A 26508-nucleotide genomic window follows, 5' to 3' on the forward strand; every position below is an offset into this window, starting at 1 on the left:
AGGATTTTTGATCTATATTCCTGAGTGAAATTGGCCTAGAATTATCCTTTCTTATAATGTTCTTATCAGGTTTTAGTATCGAAGTTATGCTGGCCTCTTAAAACAACTTGGGAGTGTACCTTCTTTTTCTACGTTCTGGAAGAGTTTGAGGAAAATACATGTAATTTCTTCCTGAAATATTTGGCAAATTCAACAGTAAAACTATCTGGGTTTGAAGTTTTCTTTGTGGTAAGATTTTTAACTATAGTCATAGGAGTAGATATAGGGCTACTCAGACTGATTATTTTTGTTATGTTGGTTTTGATTAGTGACTTTTTTTCTGGAATTCGTCCATTTCTTCTAAAATTTCAAAATACGTTGCCCTAAGGTTATTCATAATATTTTTTATTATCTTTTAAATATAATGATGTCCCCTTTTTTCATTCCTGATATTGTTTATTTGTGCTTTTTCTATCTCCTGATTAATCTCACCAGGATTTATCAATTTTATTAGTTCTTTGGCTGTGTTGATTCTCTCTATGGAATGTTTGTTTTTTATTTCATTACTTTCTTCTCTTATCTTTACTATTTCCTCCCTTCTACCTTTTTATGGGGGAGGATTTAATTATGGCTCTCTTTTTATCATCTTTAAATTAATGCTTAGATTATTTATTTTTATGCCTCTCTTCTTTTATAATATATGCATTTGAGGCTATAAACACTTCTCTAAGCATGGTTTTAGCTGAATTCCACAAGTTCAGGTACGTTGGATTTTCATTGTCATTAATTTACAAACATTTTCTAATTTTTACTGCCATTTTTTCTTTGACCCCTAATTGCTTAACTTTTAAACCTATGGGGGTTTTTCAGCTATGTTTTTGTTACTGGTTCTAGCTTCATGTCATTGTGGTCAGAAGACATACTCTGTATGATTTCATTTCTTTGAAATTTGTTAAGACTTGTTATATGACTCAGCATATGGTCAACATTGGCAGATATCCTATGTACACCTGACAGGAATGTGCATTCTATATTTTTAGTACAATGTTTTATAATTAGATAAGATCTGTTAATTGGGTTTATTCAAATTGTCATATCCTTACTATTTTTATTTTTTGGTCTACTGGTTACCAAGACAGGTAGGTTAAAATTCTATTGCAGTAGTTAAGCATTCAGCTGCTAACCAAAAGGTCGGCAGTTTGAACCTACCCAATGGCTTCACAGAAGAAAGACCTGGGGATCTGCTCCTGTAAAGATTACAGCCCTAGGAAATCCTACCGGCAGTTTAGTTCTGTCCTGTAGGGTCCTGTAGGGTCATTATGAGTAAGCATCGACTCAACAACAATGGGTTTTTTTTTTTTTTAATTTTTCCTTTTATGTCTGTTATATATATATATATATATATACACACACACATACACACACACACACACGTAGAGAGAGAGAGCCCTGGTGGCACAGTGGTTAAAGAGTTCAGCTACTAATGAAAATATCAGCAGTTTGAATCCCCCAGCCAATCCTTGGAAACCCTATGGGGCAGTTCTACTGTTCTCTAGGGTCACTATCAGTCGGAATCAACAGCAATGGGGGGGAATGTATATATGTAAATTGATGTATTTAAATTATGGTGCTGGCAAAGAATATTGAATATACCATGGACTGCCAGAAGAATGAACACATCTGTCTTAGAAGAAGTACAGCCAGAACGCTCCTTAGAAATGAGGACGGCAAGACTTCTTTAGGTACTTTGGACATGTTATCTTGAGAAGGACATCATACTTGGTAAAATGGAGAGTCAGTGAAAAAAGAAGAAGGCCTCAATGAGATGCATTGATATGGTGGCTGCAACAATGGGCTCAACATAGCAATGATTGTGAGGATGGCGCAGGATCCAGCAGTGTTTTGTTCTGTTGTACGTAAAGTTGCTATGAGTCAGAACCAACTTGATGGCACCAAACAACATATGTAAATGTATATAATTATATATGTATGTAAATATAGTTTATATATATATAATATATATAGTAGATATACACAGAGTTACAAATGTTTCATTTTCTTGGTAAATGAAATCTTTTTATTATAAAATATCTCTAACAGTGTTTCTTGCCTTAGAGTTTACTTTATCTAATATTAACATAGCTCTACAATCTTTCTTTTGGTTAGTGTTTACATGGTATTTTCTTTTTACTTCCTTTTACATTCATCCCTTCTGTACCTTTACAAGTACATCTCTTTAAAGCAATGTGTGGGTTTTCAAATCTAATCTGAAAATCTTTCACTTTTAATTAGAGTCATTATTTGTTTATAATTGCTAACATTGTTTTAGATGTTATACGCAGTCAATTTTGACTCATAGCAACCCCATAGGACAGAGTAAAGTGGCCCCATATGGTTTCCAAGGCTGTAATCTTTATGGAAGTAGACTGCCACATCTTTCTCCCACGAAGCAACTGGTGGGTTGGAACCATCTACTTTTTGGTTAGCAGCTGAGCATTTAACCACTGCACCACTTAAAAAAAAAAAAACCCTTGCCGTTGAGTCGATTCCGACTCATAGCAACCCTATAGGACAGGGCAGAACTGCCCCATAGAGTTTCCAAGGAGCAACTGGTGGGTTTGAACTGCTAACCTTTTGGTTACCAGCCTGAGCTCTTAACCACTGTGCCACTAGGGCTTCTTAATTGCTGATACGGTTGGGTTTAAATCTGTTATCCCTCTGTTTTTTGTTAGTGTTACATATTTGGGGATCATTTTTCTCCAATTTTCCACCCTCTTTTGAATTACTTGAGTATTTTTATTCCAGTTTCCTCTTTTTTCAGCTTATTTATATATTCTTTCATCATTGTTTTAAAGATTATCTAGAGTTTAAAACATGCATCCTTGACTTATTAATGTCCAAAACAATTTAGTTCTTTATCACTTCCTGGATGTCAAGGATCTTAGAACATTTTAACTCCATTAACCTCTCCAAATGCATGTTCTACTTTGCCATGTATTTTATTTCTATATATATTTAAAACTTCACTGGACATAATTATTATTGTTTTATGCAGTAAGTAGTTATTTGTTTTTCTTTATCTACCTAAGTATTATTTTCATTGTGCTTAGTTCCCTCCTGCATCTCTGAACTTTCATCTGGGATAACTCTCTGCCCAAAGAATACTGTTCAGTAAGTATTTCCTTTAGTATACACATGCTTCTGATTTTTTTTTTTTTTTAATATCTTTAGTTTTTATTCATTTTTGAGGAATCTTTCAGATGGGTATAGAATTCAGGGTTAAGAGTTGTTTCCCTTCAGCAATTTATCATTCCATTCCCTTCTGACTTCAATTGTTTCAGTTAAAGAGTCAGCTGACAGTCTTACTGTTGCTCCTTTGATGACAAAACGTGCCCAGCTCCCCAGGCCCCATTGTTTTTCAGCTTTTCTCTTTGCTTTTGTTTTCAAAAAACATGGTGTTCCTAAAGGAAGGTGAGAAAGGTTGCTATACAAGTTGAAGAAAGTAATCAATGTTGCTAAATAATACATGTAGAAACAGTTGAATTGGTGTATGTTTTGCTGTGTATATTCTCAACAACAAAATTAATTTATATTTAAAAATGTACAAAAAAGAAAAATGGTGTTCCTAGATGGTAATTGCTTTGATTTACCCTACTTTGTGTTCTGTGGCTCTTTGATTCCTTGGCTTTGTGTAACTTGGTAGTTTTGGAAAATTCCAATCATTTCTTCTGTCCAATTTTCTCTCTCCTTTCCTAGTGAGAGGCTTCAGTTATGTGTATGTTAGATATGCCCACCAGGTTTCACATCCTTCACAATCCTGTATTTATTTTCCATCCTCTGGACTTTCCATGCTTTATTTTGGATGTTTCCTTCTGCCCTATCCTCCAGTTCGTTAACTCTTTCTTCAGTTGTGTCTACTGTGTTGAATGCAACCTTTTAGTTTTCTTTAACAGCTTTGTTGTTGCTAGTTTGTTCCAACTCATAGCGACTCTATGTAAACAGAATGAAACACTGCCCAGTTCTGTGCCATCCTCACAATCGTTGCTATGTTTGAGCCACTGTGTCAATCCATCTTATTGAAGGTCTTCCTCTTTTTTGCTGACCCTCTACTTTCCAAGCATGATGCCCTTCTCCAGGCACTGGTCCCTCCAGATAACATGTCCAAAGTACGTAAGATGAAGTCTTGAAATTCTTATCTCTAAGAAGCATCCTGGCTGTACTTCTTCCAAGACAGATTTGTTCATTCTTCTGGAAGACCATTATATATTCATTATTCTTTGCCAACACCATAATTCAAAGGCATCAATTCTTCTTCAGTCTTCCTTATTCATTGTCCAGCTTTCACATGCATAAGAGGCAATTGAAAATACCATGGCTTGAGTCAGGTGCACCTTAGTCCTCGAAGTGACACCTATACTTTTTAAAACTTTAAAGAGGTCCTTTGCAGCAGATTTGCCCAGTGCAATATGTCGTTTGATTTCCTGCTGCTTCCATGGCATTGATTGAGGGTCCAAGTAAAATGAAATCCTTGACAAGTGTACACTGAATAGTATTAGTGTATTTATTCAGTTGTGCAAACTTACCATCACCACGATCCAGTCTTAGGGCATTTGCACGAGTGAAAAAAAAAATTCTACATTTAGTTTTTAATTTAAGTAATTACATTTTTCAGCTCCAGAAGTTTCATTTGGCTCTTTCATTTATAATTTGCAGCTTTCTGGCAATTTTTTCAATATTATCTTTTAATACCTTGAACATATTAATCATACTTATTGTAGAGACCATATCTGAAAAATCCACTACCTAGATCCTTTATAAGGGCTATCTCATCTATTTTTTTTTTCTTGGTTTGATCATGTCTTCTCTCTTTATATATCTAGTTATTTATTATTGAGTGACAGATGTAATACATGAAAAACTGTAATGATGACACGAGGCACTGGGTGATGGTATCTTCCTTAAAAGAGGATATTTACTTTTGCGTCTGGCAGCTATCTAGGATGGGGCACTAATTATTTGAAATTATTTGAATTTTGGCTTCATTTCCTGTGAGAATTATTCTATTTTCAGTTCACTTTGACCTAGGGTTCCAAATGAAAGTCTAGGTTGTTTACAAGGGCTTCTACTTCTTGGCAGGGCCTGAATACAATTACCATGTCCCCATGAGTTTGTTGAAACTTTTGCTAAATTTCTTAAGTCTTTTGGCCACTACTTTTAGAATTGACAATTGCTTTTTTTGAAGAGGAAGAGGACCTAAAAGCTGGGCTCACCTCCCTAGGCTTTCCTTTCCTCCTAAATCTTGGTTCTACAATTCCTCATTGCCTTGGTAGCTCTCCAGTGCTTCCAAACTAACTTTTTTCTTTTTAATTTTCAGCAGCTTTTCTCAGCAGAAGAGTTGGTCTAAATAAACCTGATCTACTATTGCTAGAGACATTGACCACCACTGTAAATAAGGTGACCATAATTTATCATACAAACCAGGACACTTTTGATAATAAAAGGGAACTTACTAGTAATTACATTCAGGCAGTAAGCAAAAACTAAAATTATCACAAGCAAATCAGGATGTATGGTCACTCCAATAGTAATACATGGAATACTTTGTTAAAAATGTAAGTTAATTTAAAAATCACATTGGCAAAATCAAGAATATAGAGGTCTTGTATCTTCCATTTGTAGTGATGGAATATTTGGTATTAAAGGAAGGAATGAGCTCTTGGTCAAGGCAGAAGAGACCGCTCAGTAGCTCATTGTTTCAACAGAGGGAGTTAACTATTATACCCAGCCTGCCAGTTCCTTGGCCCGATATCTCATCAATGTCCTTGGCTGGGACTTGGTGCCTCCAGAGGAACAGAGTTTTGGAAATTTGTCCAAATAAGACAAAAGAGATTTTTTTCCTAAAAAAAGATGACAGAACCCTTACAGCTGAGAAGAAAGTGAATACAATTTGCAAAGACAATACTGCGTCCCCCCTTTGCTTCTTCTTTTATGAGAAACACTATATTTTTGTCCTCATCTACCATAAATTCTATCCCCTGTTCCATGAAGGAAACAACATAGCAAGTTAACAGCTTACTCTGTCTTAGCTTTTGAGGGAGCTAAATTTGCCTCCTGGGTCATCTTCTAAAGGGAACTACTCTGAAAAAGAGAGTTATTCTCCAACCAACAACAGAGCCAAGCCCAAGGAGGCGCTCAATAAAATAAACCAGGGCTTTTTTTTTTTTTAATGCCTAATTATAGACTCACCACACCTTGTATTTTGTAGCCTGACCTTCCTGGAATTTTTACAATGCTATTCAGGATATACTACTTTCTATTCTTAATCTACACATTTTAGATGACTTGATTCAAAACAATGTTTTAGACACAAACCGCTCAACATTTTTCCAAAACACAGGCCTTATCAGCATATAAAGTAATTTGCCACATGGATTGTGTTTACGTCTTAGCAGGTGGATAATAGATTAGTTAGAGTTACTAACACATCAGTGTATTTTCCCATCCATAGTACAGTCCAGTAGAGAAAGAAACCTACTCAAGTAAAAGAAAACAAAATATGACGCCAACAATTTAACTCAGGTGCATATATCATTCTTATTTACTAAGGCCAATCAATAGCAACCAAAAATAAAAATGAAGCCTTGAAAATTTGAGTGTAGCAAAAAAGTAATAAATTAAAGTCAAGTACAGGGTGATAATGAGGCCAATAACCTAGGGTCCAGCTCAACTGAAATTATCTGTGGCCCTTGGGAACATTCAAAAACTAAGCATCTCTGGTTGCTGATTTGTTAAATACTGGTCTGGGTGAAGGCCAGCCTCCTATGCAAGGCCTAACACCAAAGGGAAAAGAAGTTCAAGTTCCCTGTTGAAGGGCTTAAGGCAGCCATAAGCCTTTTTTTTTTTTCCCCCGCTCACATCATACAAATAACCTAGAATCTCACCAAAAATACTGTCAATCACAAAGTCAACCATAAAGTGCTTTTCCCATTTGAAATAGTTTGCTTACACACCCTCATCTAATCCTCTCTAGGGCAGCATCTTATAGTTTTTGTTTCTATGTCCAGCCCCTCACCTATATCTGGCATACTGTAAACCTCAACAAATGCAGAAAGTGCTGATTTCAACACAAGGTTTCAGAAGAAACAACTGAGGCAGATTAAACCAATCCCTCAGGGAAACTGTACTATTGTTTGTAGGGGCTCCTCCAAACTTTAGGGGTTTAGCATTTTCTTTAACTTTTGATGTCGATAAATTTCAAACCTAAGGAAAAGTTGAGAAAATAAGCTGCAGACAACATAATGCTGCATCCCTAAATACCTTAGTAGGTATCTCCTATGAACAAGAGCATTCTCCTTCAATCAGAGGTTTCACTTTTTAGATCATACTATGTGTTCAAAATTGAGTAGTAGGGGACCTTTCCAAAAGTCCAACATAAAATTCACTCCTTCAAGGAGTTTATTATATAGTTGGTAGTCTGGACTACATAAATGCATTGTAAGTTGAGATTAGTTAAATCTTAAACTTGGTGGCACTTATTTGTATGTGAAATAGAAGCTCAAAGAAGTAAAAACACAGTTTGGGCTGAGGTTTCAGAGATGATTTATATGGCAGAGACCAATTAGCTGTTTACCAAACCTGTTTTTTCTTTTTCTTCTTCTTGGGTACACATACAAATGGAAACTTTTTCATCAACCTCCCTTATAGCCAAATGTGGAATGGAATTGAAAAGGAAGTGAAATATGTCGCTTATAAGCCTCGCCTATAAAAACCAGCCACTCATTAATCTCCACGTTCATTCCATTTATGCCAGTGTGATTCAAATAAGCACAGTGATCTTGGAAGCCGTGGGCTGAGAAGGGCAGAGCCATAAGATAGAGAGAGCCTGGTTCCCTGAATCACCACCTGAAGAAGGGGTGTCCATTGATCAGCAACACCATTTTGAATGTGTAAGAAATAAACTTCTATTGTTTCGATTCACTGCACTATTTTGGGTATGTCAAAGCACATAGTGCTGTCTCAAGTAATACAAACTAGGGATTAAAATATCTTTGTGGAAACAGGTAATATTTTAAAAATAATGACTGCGCTTTTTCTCTATTGCTTTTTCAACATGTATTCTTCACCCTAATTGGCCAGAAGCATCCATGTGTTTCCAGGAAATTAAGATCATTAAAGAAGAAATAAAAAGAGAAAGAAATGACAGAAATATCATTTCTGGCAGTATCATAGACTAGATACCTGTCGAATCTTCCCGCTGAAAAGAACCAAAACTGATGGACAAAATATTTCTTCAAATCAGTTTTAAATTATTGATAAGCTGACAAGAAAGTAAAGCATACACACAGCAGAACACTTATATCAGCTTTCATCTTGAAAACATTTGACAAACTGGGAGACCTTAAACTACCAAGCAGGGTATAGGGGACAGGAGACAAACTTGGTGGGCTGTGTCACTCTGCTAAAGATGGAACCCCAAAAGGCTACTGCAATAAAAAATGCCTGGCTCAAAACTTAGTGCTGGTGAAACTATTCTGTATAATATTGTAATGGGAGACACACGACATTAACCATTTGTCAAAACTCATAGGACTTTACAACACAAAAAGAATACTGAAGACAAAGACATTATCCTAAAAGCAGCTATAACACACTCTTAAAGAAACTGTACCCTCGAAGACAAAAGGCAATTAGATTTAGAGATGATTTCTTACCAGTGGAATCAAAAAAAAAAATGAAACAATATCTTTAATGTGCTAAAATAAATAAATAACAAGAATTTTATACCTAGCAAAGATATATATTATACTTAGTAAAACTACATTTTAAGAGCAAGAGAAAAATAACAATATTTTCAGACAAACAATAACTGAAAGAGTTCACCATCAATTTATCCTCACTAAATGAAATCTAAGAGGTACCCTGGTGCCGCAGTGGTTAAGTGCATGGCTGCTAACTGCAAGGTCGGTGGTTCAAACCCACCCGCTGCTCCATGGGAGAAAAGACCTGGCAATCTGTTCTATAAAGATTACAGCCTAGGAAACCCCACAGGGGAAGTTCTACTCTGTCCTATAGGATGACTATGAGTCGGAATTGACTCAATGGCATACGACAACAACAACAATATTTAAACAATGGCGTGACAAATCTAATGCTTGGGAAAAACAAAACAAACTTAAAAAAATGAAATGTAAGATGAAAAGTGATCTAAAGGGGGGAGGAGGGAAGGGTTTATAAGCTAAGAAATTAGCAAATATATGGGTAAATCTGAACAAACATTTTCTTTTTAAAATGGTAATGAAAAAGCATAACCTGTGGGATTAAAAAAAAATAGAACTAAAACACTGGACAAAAATGGGATCTAAATTGTAGAAGGGGTGGAGAATAGCTGCAGTTAAGTATTCTAAGATCCTTGCATTTTGGGTAGGAAAGATATTAATTAGCTTTCGGGTCTGATGAGTACATATGCTAAAATTTCTGAAGAAACACTAAAAGAATAATAATAGAGTGTAAAACTTCCCAATTAATAAAGGAGAAAATATGCATTAAGAAAAAAACTAATTCAAAAGAAGGCAAGAAACATGAATGAGGCAGCACAAATGGAAAGTACAAAATAAGATGATAGAGAAAAATCCAAATACATCTGTGATTACAATATATATAAATGGATTACATATTTCAGTTAAAAGATAGTTATTTACAGACTGCATTAAAAGCAATATCCAGCTATATGTCATATATATAAAAGACATCTAAAATATCAGCAAAAAGTTTGGAAAAAAGAGAATAGAAAAACAAATATTGGCAAAAACTAATCCAAAGGAAGATGACTGTGTCCTACTGCTGTCTTGTCTTACAATCACATCAGATAAAATACATTTTAAGACAAAAAGAATTGTAAGGAGCGCTAATTCATAATAATAAAAAATTCAAAGTATATATATTTTTTAATTAAAGACAGTGTTTAATGAACAAAAATAAAAAAGATTCAGTTCTCCAGGAAGATAGGGCAATTCTAAATGTGTATGCACCAAATACTGTAACTTTAAAACATATAAAGAAAAAGCAACAATCCACTGTCTTACTGGGAGCTATTAATACACTTCTCTCTGTAAAAAACAGCAAACAAAGCTAGAGATTTAAACAACTCAACACACTTACTTATGTTCAAGGATTGACATTATAAGACTACTTTCTGTGACTAAACTGAAATTGTTAGAAATCAATAATAGAAAGATAACTTGAAAAATACTGTAAGTTTGGAAATTGAAACAAAACACTTTTAGATAACTCATAAATAACTCAAGGAGGACAGTGAAAAAGTCGTAGTAAATTCAGATGTTATTTAGAACTGAATGATAATGAAAACACTACATATTAAAACTTCTGAGATAGAGCTAGCATAATGCTTAATGGATAAATTTATAGCTTATATTTTTATATTAGAAATGAAAACGTCAAAGTTAATGAGCTTATCTTAGAAAACCAGCAAAATAAACACAAAAAATGTAAAAAGAAAAAATATACAAGCAGGAACCTAACAGAAAAAGAAGATGCTATGGAGAAGATCTATGAAGTAAAAAGTTTTTGGAATGGACTAATAACAGTAACAAAAATATGGTGAAATTGATTAAAAACAAACAAGAAAGCAAATAAGCAATATTAGAAATGAAAAACTGGACTAATTATGATGGCACAAAGTTTTTAAAAATAACAAGAGGTTATTATAAGCAGTCATTATACACCAAAATTTTAAAACCAATATGAAATAAATTCCTGGAAATATACAAATTTCCTAACATGAATTCAAGAAGAAAGAACACCCAAATAGTCTTACAATAAAAGTAATTACTAAACTAGTAATTGTAAATCTGCCTAAAAGAAAACAGGCCCAGATAAAAACGTGACTACTATCAAACATTCTGAGAAATAAGTAACTCCAGTCTTACACGAGCTATTCCAGATAATAGAAAAAGAATACTCTTTGACTTATTTTAGAAGGCTAGAAAAACCTTGATACCTGTCTTACTTACCTAGTACTGCTCTCACAGAAGTACCGCAAGTGGATAATGGCTTTAACAAAGAGAAATTATTCTCTCACAGTCTGTTGTTGTTAGGTGCCACCGAGTGGGTTCCAACTCATAGCGACCCTATGCACAACAGAATGAAACACTGCCGGTCCTGAGCCATCCTTACAATCGTTGTTATGCTTGAGCTCATTGTCGCAGTCACTGTGTCAATCCACCTCATTGAGGGTCTTCCTCTTTTCTGTTGACCCTGTACTCTGCCAAGCATGACGTCCTTCTTCAGGGACTGATCCCTCCTTACAACATGTCCAAAGTATGTAAGACGCAGTCTCGCCATCCTTGCCTCTAAGGAGCATTCTGGCTGTACTTCTTCTAAGAGAGATTTGTTCATTCTTTTGGCAGTCCGTGGTGTATTCAATATTCTTTGCCAACACCGTAATTCAAAGGCGTCAATTCTTCTTCGGTCTTCCTTATGCATTGTCCAGCTTTCACATGCATATGATGCGATTGAAAATACCATGGCTTGGGTCAGGCGCACCTTAGTCTTCAAGGTGACATCTTTGCTCTTCAACATTTTAAACAGGTCCTTTGCAGCAGATTTACCCAATGCAATGCATCTTTTAATTTCTTGACTGCTGCTTCCATGGCTGTTGATTGTGGATCCAAGTAAAATGAAGTCCTTGACAACTTCAGTCTTCTCTCCGTTTATCATGATGTTGCTCATTGGTCCAGTTGGGAGGATTTTTGTTTTCTTTATGTTGAAGTGCAATCCCTACTGAAGGCTATGGTCTTTGATCTTCATTAGTAAGTGCTTCAAGTCCTCTTCACTTTCAGTAAGCAAGGTTGGGTCATCTGGGTAACGCAGGTTGTTAATGAGTCTTCCTCCAATCCTGATGCCCCTTTCTTCTTCATACAGTCCAGCTTCTCGGATTATTTGCTCAGCATACAGATTGAATAGGTATGGTGAAAGAATACAACCCTGACGCAGGCCTTTCCTGATTTTAAACCAATCAGTATCCCCTTGTTCTGTCCACGTGTCAGTCAGTTTGTCGTACTGTGGGCGCTTGCGTGTTGCGGTGATGCTGGAAGCTATGCCACCGGTATTCGGATACCAGCAGGGTCACTCATGGAGGACAGGTTTCAGCTGAGCTTCCAGACTAAGACAGACTAGGAAGAAGGACCCAGAAGTCTACTTCTGCAAAGCATTAGCCAGTGAAAACCTTATAAATAGCAGCAGAACATTGTCTCACAGTCTACTAGTGTTCAAGTCCAAATTCAGGGCATCCGCTCAATGGGAAGGCTTTTCTCTCTGTTGGCCCTGGAGGAAGGTCCTGGTCATCATCTTCCGTTGGTCGAGGAGCTTCTCAGGCACAGGGACCTTGGGTCCAAAGAACATGCTCTGCTTCCAGTGTTGCTTTCTTGGTAGTATGAGGTCCCCATGTCTCTCTGCTCCTTCTCTCTTTTATATCTCAAAAGAGATTGGCTTAAGACACAATCCAATCTCATAGATCTCATCAACATAACTGCCACTAATCCATCTCATTTACGTCATAATGATAGGATTTACAACACATAGGAAAATCCCACTAGATGACAAAATGGTGGACAATCACACAATACTGGGAATCGTGGCTTAGACAAGTTGACAGATATTTTGGGGAGACACAATTCAATCCACGACAATACCAAAATTTGACAAGAGAAATATAGTACTTCTCACTCGTTAATGTAGATGTAAAAATCCCAAAAAGTATTATCAAAGCAATCTTAGCTATGTTTACAAAAGATATCATCTTGCCAACTTAACTGATTTCCAGAAATGTAAGGTAACTTTTAGCATTAGAAAATCAATTCATGTAATCCCCCACACTAAAGGAGAAAGGTATACAAATATCTCAATAAATGCAGAAAAAGAATTCCTTCGTTCAGTTGGTGTGAGAAGTGAACTAGAAAAGATTGAACTGACCTTTACACAACAGTGCACTCTCTAAACTTTCTGCCTGTGTAGGAGAGGATGAAATGGTAGAGAGGAAGTGAAAGAGCCCGCCCCTTTCTGAGCCCAGATAATTATGGGAAAGATAAAGGCAATAAGAAAGGAGGACAGTGAAGGGGTTAGACGTTTGTCCTGATTCTGCCCATGAATGCGAGTGTCTCAAGCCAGAGAAGATAACACTGAGCATCCTTGCGCTCATCCCCCTGCCTCATTTGGAGCCCTGGGAAGAGATGGCTTCTTGGGTTGCCTGTACTATCCTGGGGCACAGCTTTACCAGGTAGGCACTGCCGATGCTCAAGTCAAGGGCACTGATGCTTGGTGGGGGGTGAAGATGCTGAGCTGAGAGCAGGGCGCCTGCCTCAAATCTGCAGTGGGTGGCCAGAGGAGGCGACCCCTTGCAGAGACCACCAGAGCAGTGGAATTGATGGAAGGTGTGGCTAATAGGCTAGGTTTGTCCCCACTGGGAGCGGAGGTGGGGCTGAGTCAGCAGGGAGTGCTCCGATAAAAAGTCCAGAGAACAACCAGATCAACTTCTTTTGCAAACTGTGGGTCACAGTTTATTTTTTCATTAAATAAATCAAGTTGTTTTTAAACCAAAAAAACCCCCAAAATAGCTTATCTTAATTAGTAGCCTGCTTCGAGCATTGTGCTTTTTTAAAGACTAATCTATATGAGATCAAATTAACAACACCAATTTGAAAGGCTGGATGAGAAACTTAGAGGGCAGTGAGTTTAAGATAATCATGGTAGAATAATTTGGAAAAGGATCGCCAGAATGGTAGCACAACCTAAAAGAATATAATCCATGTCACTGAATTGTACGAGTTGAAATTGTGTATCTTTGGCTGTGTATACTTTCACCAAAAAGAAAAAAAAAAAAACACTGGAATAGACAGGAGTGCGTCCAGCGTAGTAAGAGTAAGAATATGTTGTAAAACTTGTGTTTGGGCTGCACGTGTCATTTCGTAAAAACGTGTGTCATCTGTCCATGTATACATATGTACACATGTGTTTACTGGAATCTCATATACAATGTATTTTACTGTGGGTCGTTGCAAAAAAAACACTGGACTAGACTATGTGTTATGAGATATCAAGTGCTAGTTAGCAGAAAAAGCAGCAGCCAGTGGGTAGGAGACATTGCCCCTGAGAGCAGAGGCCACCAAGCCCAAGAACCGTAAGTCTGCTCCTTCTCCGTAAGAAATAAAAAGAAAGAGTGAGTTTGGCACTGAAGACAGCACAGGCAGAGAAAGCGGGGTGGGGTAGTGAGACCACAGGACGGAATGTGCATTGTTTTCCTGGGGAAACTGAGAATTCTCTTAACGGGTCATTTGGGTTATCAGACCTAACTGAGTTTTAAAATGGATGGTATCAAAAATTATTATTCTTCTTTTTCCTGCCTATCAATGGGTGTGTGCTGGGGAGGAAGGTTAACCCACTGCCGTTGAGGAAGGTTAGCTGTAGATAAAGTGAATAAATTGCATTTTCTCTGCACAATGAAGTTGTAGCACGGATTAAGCTGGTGACTCTGAATGGAGGAAGAAGGTTGTGGCCCAGGGGGCAACAGGAACGAAGACGGATGCCTGGGTGGTGCAATGGTTAATGTGTTCGACTGGTAACCAATAGGTTGGAGGTTCACGTTCACCCAGAGGCAGCTTGGAAGAAAGGCCTGGAGATCTACCCACAAAAGTTAGCCATTGCAAATGGTCATAGTTCTACTCTAACACATACAGGGTCACCATGAGTCAGAATCAACTTGATAGCCACAGTTTTAAGGTCCCTGGGTGGCGTAAATGATTTGTGCTTGACTACTAAAAAAAAAAATTTTTTTTTTTTTTTTTACTAACCTAAAGGTTGGCGGTTCAAACCCAGTCAGCGGTGCCTGGGAAGAAAAATCTGGCGATCTGCTTCTGTAAAGATGACAGCCAAGAAAACCCTGTGCAGCAGTTCTACACTGTAACACATGGGGTTGCCAGGTGTCCGAACTGACTCAATGGCAACAGGTTTTTTTTTTTTTTTTAAGATCCCGAGGTGTTCCCTCGGCAGTAATGGATAGGGCCAGATTATAGAAGGGCTTGAAACTTAGGCAGAGGAGGGCAGATTTGTTAGTATGGGCAACAGGGAGCCACCATAGATTCTTAGTAGATGAGGGATGTAACAACAATAGCAACATAACACTAAAAAGAGCTACAATAGTTTGAGCTGTAACTATATGCTGGCTTTGTGCAGGTGTTTCTCAGGGATTCTATGATTTGTTGTTGTTGTTAGGTGCCGTCAAGTCAGTTCCGACTCATGGCGACCCTACGCACGACAGAATGAAACACTGCCTGGTCCCGTGCCATCCTTACAATCGTTATGCTTCGGCCCCTTGTTGCTGCCACTGTGTCAATCCACCTCATTGAGGGTCTTCCTCTATGATTTAGTCTCCCCAATAATCCTTTTGGGATTTCCACATTACTGAATTTTGTGTCCATATTACTGAGTCTCCGGTTAAGTAACTCATCTAAGGTCACACAGCTGTAAGTGGCAGAGGCAAGCTTTGGAAGCAGGAAGGCTAGCTCGACATCCATACTTGTAGAGGGTTTTAGGAATAGAAGGCTTCAGGAGTATAAAAGAAGGGGCTGGGAGGGATAGAGCACCACTGAGGTACTTGCTGTCCTCCAGGAGTGAAGCCTCAGAACTCAAACTGAGGAGATGTCTATGGAGTGGATTTCCCTGCCTAGATGATTGTTGTTGCTGTGGGTTAGATCCGCCAACCTTTTGGTTAGCAGCTGAGCACTTAACCATTGTGCCACGAGGGCTCAATGTAGGGGGCAGTACCTGATAAATGAAAGCCCCTTGCAATTATGATGTGATTTCCCTAAGTTATCCAATATTGCCAAATTTACCCACAGTAATATATTTCTTTCTTAAAAGACCATTCTAAATGCTAAGTCTAGCCACACAAAACAATATGACTTTTTTAATTTAGGGACAAAATGTATTAACTAACTAGTCATGGTATAGTAATTAATTTCACTTTAAATGCTGCAAATATGTTAAGTTTGCCAAATCGAATAATTTCAGAATATGAAGAGAGGTCTGAGGTTATCTAAAACCTATCCTTCCATAATACTTGCCACTCTCTGAATGTTAAGAAAATGACATTTGCAAGGTACTGGGCACACACTGCTTAGCATTTGCAGAAGTTCTGCACTAGTAACTGCAGCGCAATGAATTACTTAATATGGCCCTTGTGACTCCCACAAAATGATTGGGTGGGACTATGCAAATAAGGTGTTTGTGGCCCACTGAGGGGATTGGACAGTCTGCTAAGAACGCAAATAAGGTGCATGGAACACCTGTGGGAGTGGGACCATACAAATAAGGTGTATGGAACCCTAAAGAGGGTACTGGTCAGTTTTGCCAACCCACTAGGCTTAAAAAGAGCTAATCCAGAGCAGAGAGGGGACCTCATTATTATCAAGAAAGAAGACCAGGGGGTGGAGAGCATCCTTTAGACCCAGAGTCCCTGCAGTGAGAATCTCCTAGACCCAGGAGATGGAGAGAGCTGTAACACTTGAGACAGCCCGAGATGGGGAGAAGGAGCGGCAGAGAAATGGCGGCAGCAGAACTGGGAGACTGGTGCAAGACAGCTGGGTGGGCTTCCCAGCCAATGGAGCAAGGCAGCTACAGTGGGTGTGTGGACTCACAGAGCAAGAGAGCTGAGAGCTCATGGGCAAGAGGCTTGCTAGTGGAGTGGGGTGCTTCTGGACACTTATTGGTGGAGCTACAAAGCTTTGTAAAACTTGCCCAAGGAGGGCAGGGGCCGAGGGGTTGAGGGCCAGAGAGAGGCCTGCCTTAGGGTATGGCTGAGAAGCTGTCCTGATCAATGAACCGTATTCCTGAGTCATTCCTTATCCCAAATTATAACTCATTAGTTCCTTAATAAACTCCAAAACTATGAGTATGGTCTATGAGTTTTGTGTAGTTATCGCAGTGAATTATCAAACCCAGCAGAGAAGCAGAGAGTGCAGTGGGAGGGATGGCTGGTGTCAGAATTGGTTAAAAGGTTGGAAAGAGGAGGTATGTCTGACCTCCACCTCATAGGAATCAGTGTTGGGCTGATGCTGATGATCTTGATTCTTTCTCTTCCTCCTGGTGTCAGACCACGAGGCCTGGCGCTACCATTCCATTTTTACTGTAACTTTAGCAATGTCCTGGTCACTGACATGCATCCTTGAGTTCAGAAGTCCCCAAGAACCACCGTGAAGCATCACTGGTCTCTTATCATGCAAAAGCCTGGGGATGGTTCTGTTGGTTTCTGATGGCTGTACACACTCATTCTTCTTTAACATACAGGTGGGAGGAGGAATGAGATAGCTTTAGATAGCCTGTTTTAGTGTGCTCCTTGGAAACCCTAGGGGGCAGTTCTACTCTGTCCTATAGGGTTGCTATGAGTCGGAATCGACTCAATGGCAGTGGGTAGTGCTGTTATAACAGAAATACTACAAGTGGATGGCTTCAACAAAGAGAAGTTTATTCTTTCACAGTCTAGTAGCCTAGAAGTCCAAATTCAGGGCGTCAGCTCCAGGCGAAGCCTTTCTGTGTCTGTTGGCTCTGGAGGAAGGTCCTTGTCATCAATCTTTCCCTGGTCTAGGAGCTTCTCAGCACAGGGACCCCGGATCCAAAGGATGCACTATTCTTCTGGATCTTGTTTCTTGGTGGTATGATGTCCCCCAGTCTCTCTGCTCACTTCTCTCTTTTGTATCTCAAAAGAGAGTTGCTTAAGACACAATCTAATCTTGTAGATTGAGTCCTCCTTCATTAACATAAATGCCACTAATCCCATCTCATTAACATCATAGAGAGAGGATTTACAACACATAGGAAAATCACATCAGATGACAAAATGGTGGGCAATCACACAATACTGGGAATCATGGCCTAGTCAAATTAATACATATTTTTGTGGGACACAATTCAATCCATGACATAGCCTAAACACGAAAAGCTTTATTTCAACCCAGTTCAGTAATTAAAAGGTAACTGTAATCATTTTTCATCCATTATCATGGCCAACATGGAGCCCTAGTGGTGCAGTGGTTAAGCGCTTGGCTGCTAAGCAAAAGGTGGGTGGTTCGACCCACCAACCACTCTTTGGAAGAAAAGAACTGGCTATCTGCTCCCATAAAAATTAAACCAAAACCCAATACCATCAAATCAATTCCAACTCATAGTGACCCTATAGAACAGAGTAAAACTGTCCCATAGGGTTTCCAAGGCTGTAAATCTTTACGCAAGCAGACTGCCATATCTTTCTCCCGTGGAGCAGCTGGTGGGTTCCAACCACTGACCCTTCGGTTAGCAGCTGAATGCTTTAGCCACTGCGTGGCCAGGGTTCCCTCCGCCTAGGAAACCCTATGGGGCAGTTCTGCTCTGTCCTAAAGGGCCGCTATAAGTCAGAATTGACCCGATGGCCCAGAACAACACCACCATAGCCAACAATTTGGTGTCTATACTAGTTTTAACTATGTGGAGGAAATATTTTCTAAAACACAAATTGCTAGAAGATGTGTGGCTTTCCAGAACATCTCTAACCCTGCACAGGTGGTAGACACAGGGCAAGCACAGTGGAATAGAGGGTGTAGTAAATAGTGGAAGTAATTGGGGTATATCCTTTCTACCACCACAGAGCCCCAACTGTGCCACCTCCAAGAACAAAGCAGGGAGGCTGGCTGTGGTCACAGAAGCACAATTCTACTACCATTTGGCCGAAATCTCTGCTGTTTTCTCTGTACCCCGTGCTCCTACGAATCAAATGACTTTGACAATCAAGGGTGGAACAGAAGGGGATTCCTCAGTCTGTAACCTCTACCAGTAAAAACCAGGTGCCGTCAAGTCGATTCTGACTCATACAACCTGTGGGTGTCAGAGTAGAACTGTGCTCCATAGGGTTTTTAGTGGCTGATGTTTTAGAAGTAGATCTCCAGGGCTTCTTCCAAGCCACCTGTGGGTAGACTCCAATCTCCAGTCTTTCAGTTAGCAGCATGAGCAGGTTAAATGTTTGCACCATCGCCCCCAGAAATCCTTACTACTGGTAGTTTTGGGGATGTAAAGGGGAGAACTGAGCTCAATCTCAATATTGCCACTTCTGTACAATCTCATAATAGATCATATGAATATACCCGATGATATTCGAATGTCATCTCTGTGTTCGCATTTTAAGCAACACTCAGAACACTAGTGTCTCAGCAAGGCAGGTTACATAGTCCGGCAAACTTTCATTTCATGAATGATGCTTAATAGGAAATTACTTTCACTCACTAACAGAATAACAGTGATCCAACAGGTTCTGAGGTGGTAACAGAATAAATCCATGCCTTCAGTTTTTTTTTTTTTTTTTCGAGTAAAATTATAATCAATTCTTCTCAAACACTTCTGTGTGATGTTTCTACATCTTATAAGGAAAGGGAGTCCTGGTTTGTAAGTAATCCCTGCTAACATTCTTTCCCCTTCCTTCATTCTAGGCTGGACTAGGACATTTTCCTCGGGAGAGTGGGTCCTTTGTTTTTCTGTAAACACATGTCAGCGGATTTCAGTACAGTGTATTACATACCTAACTACTACCTTTCCCCTACTCACTCTGAGCACAAGCACCCTCTTAAAGTGTCAAGGCAAGAGTTATCCCTTTAGCCAAGAGGTTTCAGGACTCTGCATTCAATACCCTCAGGCTGCCATGAGATCATTTGTTGGGCACTTTAAAGGCAGTGGTTTTTAAACTATTTCCCAGCGGTACTAAGATTCTAGGGTAAACCCCAGGCACAGCCCAGGGGCAGAAAGAGGGCTCCGGCTTCTGGCCCCACTTCCTCCACAGCACATCTGTTTTTATTTGACTCATATATTAGGGTATTGCGTAAGATTCCATTTGGTGCTAAATATAAAGCAAAAATGATGTCTTAAAAAAATGTGTGAAAACCATTGCAATAAAGGGTTCTCTCTCCCTCAGGCAACTTTAACCCCCCTCCTCAGGCTGTTCCCTTCAAATGGTGGTTTGGGCACTTCTTTGCCTTTAAAGAGGAGCCCTGGTGGCACAGTGGTTAAGAGCTATGGCTGCTAGCCAAAAGTTCAGTTGTTCAAATCCACCAGCCGCTCCTTGGAAACCCTATGGGGCGGTTCTACTCTGTCCTCTAGGGTCGCATTGAGTCCACGGCAATAGGTTTGGTTTTTTTGTTTGTTTTTGTTTTCCTTTAAAGAATCTCATCCTTTCTGACACCTGCAGAATTTGAAACATACATGGGTTGAGACTATGAAATGTACTCATTTACAACATCCAAAATGTAATCCAGAGTTTTGCACAATAAATCCCTTCAAAATTAAGATTTGTTTTTCTCATACATATTGGAAAATGGCTTTAGTCTCCTTCCCCCAGGAACCCTGGTGGCACAACAGTTAAGAGCTCAACCGCTAACCAAAAGGTTGGCAGCTCGAACCCACCTGGCAGCTCCATGGGGGAAAGACCTGAGGATCTGCTACTGTAAAGATGGCAGCCTGAGAAACACAATAGGGCAGTTCTACTCTCGTCACACGCTATCTTTATAAGTAGAAAATCAACTAGATGGTGGCACCCAACAACAATACTCCTTTCCCCTTCTTCCCCTTCTTCTGCCCCTCTCTGGCACCTTCTTACAGCAAAGAGAAGGACGAAGCTCTGCCTCTTCCTTTCTTCCCTATGCTAATTCACAATCGAGGCTGGCTGGCATTTGGTTGGGATTCTGGAATAATTATTAGAAATTTGGCAGAGCCAGAAGAAAGCACCAGCTTCTATGAGTATGTGTGTGACTGTCTGACAGCTGAAAATGAATTGGAATTTTATTGAACATCTTGTTAATTTGTGTTGGTAAAATAAGTCGTACATGATAGCATAACGATCAATTTTTTTAAAGCCCAAAGTCAAAAAGAAATAAACAGAAAGGCCAAAGGTTTGGACCGATTTAACTGTACACCTGAAAAGTCCCTTTAAAAATGAAGTGTTCTGAGAAAACAATTCGACGGACAATGGAGAACGAAGGTAGATTCTAGAACCCAACAAATCCCATTCATTTCCTCCAGTTTGTAAAAACAAGCAACTGACAGGTTTCCTGCCAATGAACATACTTGCAGATAAGAAAGGTTCCGACAGGAAATCCTTTGCTAAAACAGAACACTTGTGTCATTAAACTTAACTTTCTTCATCAAATTCCATACAGTTAAATATCTGACAATATGGGATGATGAAATATAGGGAAAGTCATCGAAATGATGCTACATCCCTGTTAACATCTGTATTTCCTACAACATTAAAAAAAAAAAAAAAATTGCCATGAAGTCAATTCGGAATTATAGCAACCCTATAGGACAGAGTAGAACTGCCCCATAGAGTTTCCAAGGAGCACCTGGTGGATTTGAACTGCTGACCTTTGGGTTAGCAGCCATAGTACTTAACTACTATGCCACCAGGGATTCCAGCCATGACACAGATATAAAAAATATATAAACATTAAAATATAGTTAGGACTCTTCCACCTCCCTCCGGACTCTTCCACCTCCCTCCGGACACTTCCAACTTCCTCCTTCAACGCCCCACCCATGGAATTAGTTGATGAAAATTAAGGAAATTTGCTGCTTTTTAAAAGATCAACACGTTAACTGAATAAGATTTAAAACTGGCCATTTTCAATTAAGATAAAGCACTGCAATACTATAAATCACCATGATTAGAAGGGAGATATTTCTAAATGAGTATCAAGAACTGAAAATGCAAAGATTACCATTGACAAGATATGAAAGCATAAGAAATGCTGATATTTTATATTTACAAGCTTGCGTTTCCATCACCAAAGTCAAAATTTAGGAAAGCGCCTCCTTGGTTATTTTTCACTTAGCAATATGAAGGGGCGGGGGGGAGTCTCCAAATCTCTCTCCTTTCTTCACTCCCCTCACTGAAACCATTACCAAGACACTGGAAATGTTTGCAACAGTAATCTGGAGAACCTCTCATTTACCCTTAAAACTGAAGCACTCTTTCCCATCCACAAAAGAAAGGGAAACTTTTCTAAGTTGACTGAATAATAACAACTGCAGTTTTGAAACCGCTCTTATTTCCATTTAGGGGTTTTTCCTTTCCTGGTTCAGCTACTGAGAACACGGTCTCTGACACTTTCCGAAGCACCGGACAGTCTTCATTTAGGTCCGCACGGGCAGCCTCAGAGCAGGCTTCCAAAATGCCCACAGCTCCCAGTTCGACTGCTGCAGTCCAACTTTGAACACTCTTGCAAACAAAAAAAAGCTTCATTTCTACCTTTCCCCAGATGACTCTTCGTCCACAGATCACATTCTAGTCTTCACGGCTCTCAGAAGAGTTTGGCTTCCAACAGCAGACAGAAATCAGTTCAACTCCACTGTTAAGCTCTCAGACACATACTTCTCAGCCTGCCCTTGCACAAGTCAGAAGTCGCAACATGCTAAGTAAGCGCGTGTGCCCATGCTTGCTTGTAGGCTTTTCCGTCGCATACTTTCAATAAAAAGACCGTTATGAAATCCAGGAGACGGCGCATTTTTGGTTGTTGTTGTAAAATGACCTTGATTTGACAGGCACCGTCTCAGGTTTCAGCAGATGCCGTGGGAAAGAGAAAGCATGTTCTCCAGACATCTGTGATGACATGCAGGGTTTTTTTTTTTTTTTTTCTTTCTTTCTTTTTAAAGTGCTGGTCGCGGTCGTGTGTGTGTATGTGTGTGTGTGGTGGGGGTGTGGAGTTACTCTTCTCTGTTTCCATGACAACCATGTCTCCACTCCTCAGTTATTAGATACCATCCACTTCCTGTGTCTAAATTCTTGAGCCAATCAGAAAAGTGTTTATACGTTTAACAACTTCTGGGACAGGGCTTCTTTAATGAGGGGTTTTAAGGCTCAAGGGAAGATGTCCAGGGGCCTTATATTCTGCTTATAGCTATAACTTTTCACAATATTCATTATTTCATATTCTTAGACAGTGACGAATACTCTTTTTCTTGGATGTGAAATGCATTCTCCTCAAACCAGATGCCCCAATTTCTTATAATAGTCTACAAGCTGATTGTGATTGTTCGCTCGTCATTGTCTTTTCTGTCACTGTCTCAGACTTAAATTTCGTGCGTGGAACATGTTAAGGCACAAGCCACTTCAATTATCAAAGCAATGGCATAGTTAAGCATCCATCTGCCAATGTTGATGTTTAAATAAACCGAAACCAAACCCCCTGCCGTCGAGTGGATTTTGACTCATGGTGGCCCTACAGGACAGAGTAGAACTGCCCCACAGGGTTTCGAAGGCTGAAAGCTTTACGGGAACAGACTGCCGGCTCTTCCTCCCCCGGAGCGGCTGGTGGGTTCGAACCGCCGACCTATCGGTTAGCAGCCGAGCGCTGAAACCACTGCGCCACCAGGGCTCCTTGATATTTTAAACACATCGAAAATAATGGTCAGGAAGAATTCTTCTAAGTTGAGCAACTTTGCACTCTACAACTTCTGGGTTGAAATAATTGGGAATGTATTGTAAAGCAATCCGTCTCTAAACGTAAGCTAGTAGCTGAGGGCTGCAAAGAAATTTGTCACCAAAATGGCCTACTTTATCTGGATAGAAACAACAACAAATTAAACATCAAGGTAGCTCAAGCCAACGGCGCCTGACTTAAATATCAATCTTGCAGAAATCTGAGCACACGACGGCGAATCTGAAAAAGACGGCTCGATTTTAAAAAAGAAGGTTTTGGGTGACTGTTTTCCTAAGTCTCAATCCTACTGACCAATCAGGGGAAGAGAAGCGGGGCCTCAGTCGCCTGTGCCGTCTTCCCAGCTCCGCACCCCCCAGCGCCTCTCCTCTCTCAGGCAGAGCTGGCGATCAATGAAAAACAGGGAACAAAAGGAATATAACAGGATGTCTTCCTTAGCTAAGGAAAATGACTCCCTTTTCCTTCAATGAGCCGGTCGCGCCCTGCCTACGCCAGCTCCACATGGGAGCCCCCAGCCGACCAGACCTTTTGGGGAGGCACATTTTACATCTGCAACCTTGTGTCCCAACTGCTAGCAAATGTGTCACCTTAAACCCAGCGTGTGGCGGAGGGCTCCCCGAGTCCCACCAATGGAAACGAATAAATAAAATAAATTAATAACCTCACAATTAAAAGCCGCCGAAAAAGCCTGCGTTTCCCTGCCCCAAATGTCATCCCCGGAGTATAAACAAAACATGAAAAATAGTCTCTCCGGCTTCGAGAGAGCCGTGATCATGGTTTTCTCCACCAAACGCTGTTTCTCCAAAAAGGGAAATATTTTTACTCCCCTCAACGGCAACTCTCTCATCTGTCTGTGTCAAGTCAGGATAACCAGTTACAGCCTTTGAAAAGAGGTTTCACTGCCCACGGATTTGACACTGTTTATAATTGATAGCAAAGCAGTGGCAACAGCAATGCTGTACACTCTGCCCAAGACAAACTCCACATTTAACACGTTAGTTCCTTGAAAATAAAAGTAATGCCTGGGCAGCCCACACAGCCGGGCTGCCCGAGAAGTCATCAACAGAAGTCCATCCATGATTTGATCATTTTCAAGAGATAGTCATCTGTCTGACATTTTTAAAACAACCATTTTTAAAACGACGACCCACAAATTCCTGGGAAACTTTTTTTTTTTTTTTTTTTTTAATGAACTTACTTTTGAGCCAAAACTAATGAAAATAAGCAACTTGCCATGGCTGGGTCTTTCCCGCTTGGGGCTGCAGGCTATAAATCAATCTGAAACCAGGTGGAAATACGGGGACCGGGCACCTTAAAAAAATCAAAGGGTGCCCCCAAATGCAGCAGCCTGCACGCCGAGGGCTCCTCCTGCCAGTGCTGCACCCAAGCCTCAGACGAGGAGGCAGGAAATGAGCCCCCACGTTCATTACCTTCGATCGCTGCCCCCCCCCGCTGCTTCTCGTGGCCGCATCGGGGGGCTGCGGCGGCGCTGGACTCGCGCGTGGCCCTGCCGCCGGGTCGCCCGTCTCCCGGCCGAGCTGCAGCCGATCGCGGCCGGAACCCCGGCTCCAGCGCCCGGCGCCCGCCCGGGGTCGGCGGCGCGGCTCCCACCCGGCCCGGAGCCCCGCTGGGTCCTAGTGCGCGCCGTGCCCGCCGGCGGCCCGGGCCGCAGCCCGCAAGTGCCGCAGGCGGCCTGGGGGCACCGTGAACTCCCCAGAAAACCGAAAACCCCTCCGGCCGCTTTCAAAAACGGCCACGGTGTATGTGGAAGAACTGGAGCTTAATGTCAAATTCTGGCATAGGATGTTAAAGGAAAAACATCGAGGGCGACTAACTCCTAGAAGTACATGTTAATATTTGCAGCCCCACTGTAAAGTACAGGGCAGGAACAGGAGTACATCACTTTGCCTGGGCCACTAGCAATATGGTACATTCCCAGAAAGTAAGAGGCAGTTTGGGATCAATAAAGAGAGATTTCAAAAATACAACGCAATAATTTTAAGAAGGTTGAAAATGTTCATGTTTAAAACAATGTTTTAAACAGTTTTCCAATGATGTATTTTTTTTTTCCTGTTAACAAGTCCTTCTGCATCTTTGCTTTCTCTTTCTAGTATGCTGTTTTAAATAACAAAGCGCCATATGGCTAAACACGTAGTCATTTGATTTTCAAAATACCTCCAAAATTGCGTCAAAATATGCACTCATGTATCTCCTAAGAAATCAACGAGAAAGAATTAATGGTGGCATATGGTGTGCCCCATAGAGAAAACGTAATTATAAATTAAAACGAATGCAAAAATTCACAAATTCAGTAAACTGAAAGTAAATTATGTTCCTAGATTTATACACAAATCAGCTAGTGTACAATGAGGGGAAATGTAAGTTCTAGATTCCTCTTTTATAAGTGGGGAAAGGGTGTTAAATGAAGCCCTATTACAGAGTCCCTTCATTTGTCCCAAAAAGGCTTCCAGCAACCTCTCAGAGCCTTCTCCCCCCAGCCCACCGGGGGAAGTGTTAAACTCGTCAGTGTTCATCCAGAAGGACAATTCCATTAGACCTTAATTGAAAATAAAACTGCTTTAGTTAGAAAAGCCTGCTTGAAAGACCCCGAGACTGGGCACTTTCTTTCACTCACTGACAGCACCAAGTTTGAAGGTCACAATGCTATGAAACTGTGAATAACAATGGCGTTGTGGTTGACGCTAAAAAGAAAATCAAATATGTGTTTTCTGGGTTCTATTTTTGGAGCAGAAAAAGTCCCTTTGAAAAGTATTCTTACCCTTCCCTTTTTCCAATTATAGCTAAATAAATTTAATGGAAGATTTTTAGTATTAATTAAGCATCAAAGACACCTTTTCTGCTGGCTGACATTCTGGCAAAGAACTAGTTGATAATATGTTACACTTGTCAGTCTTCAAAGTATTCGAGCATATGTCTCACGTGATGTTTAGCACACCTCTGGGAGAAGATAGATAGTACAATCCCCAATTTTCAAAAGACAAAG

The 26508-nt window shown here is 40.1% G+C and overlaps 1 protein-coding gene across 5 annotated transcripts in view; it reads right to left on the reverse strand.

Annotated features, from left to right (window-relative positions):
• FOXN3 (forkhead box N3) overlaps window positions 1–25088 on the reverse strand; it is a 466036-nt gene extending 440948 nt beyond the window's left edge. For 4 of the 5 annotated variants that reach the window (XM_049898928.1, XM_049898935.1, XM_049898925.1 and 1 more), the window contains exon 1: window positions 24935–25088. The gene's annotated coding sequence lies outside the window, so the exon portion shown is untranslated. The remainder of the gene's footprint in view (window positions 1–24934) is intronic. The other variant, XM_049898936.1, reaches the window with a different exon arrangement.
• Window positions 25089–26508: the final 1420 nt, after the last annotated feature.

The sequence above is a fragment of the Elephas maximus genome, chromosome 10 (assembly GCF_024166365.1).
Source record: "Elephas maximus indicus isolate mEleMax1 chromosome 10, mEleMax1 primary haplotype, whole genome shotgun sequence".
NCBI lineage: Eukaryota > Metazoa > Chordata > Mammalia > Proboscidea > Elephantidae > Elephas > Elephas maximus.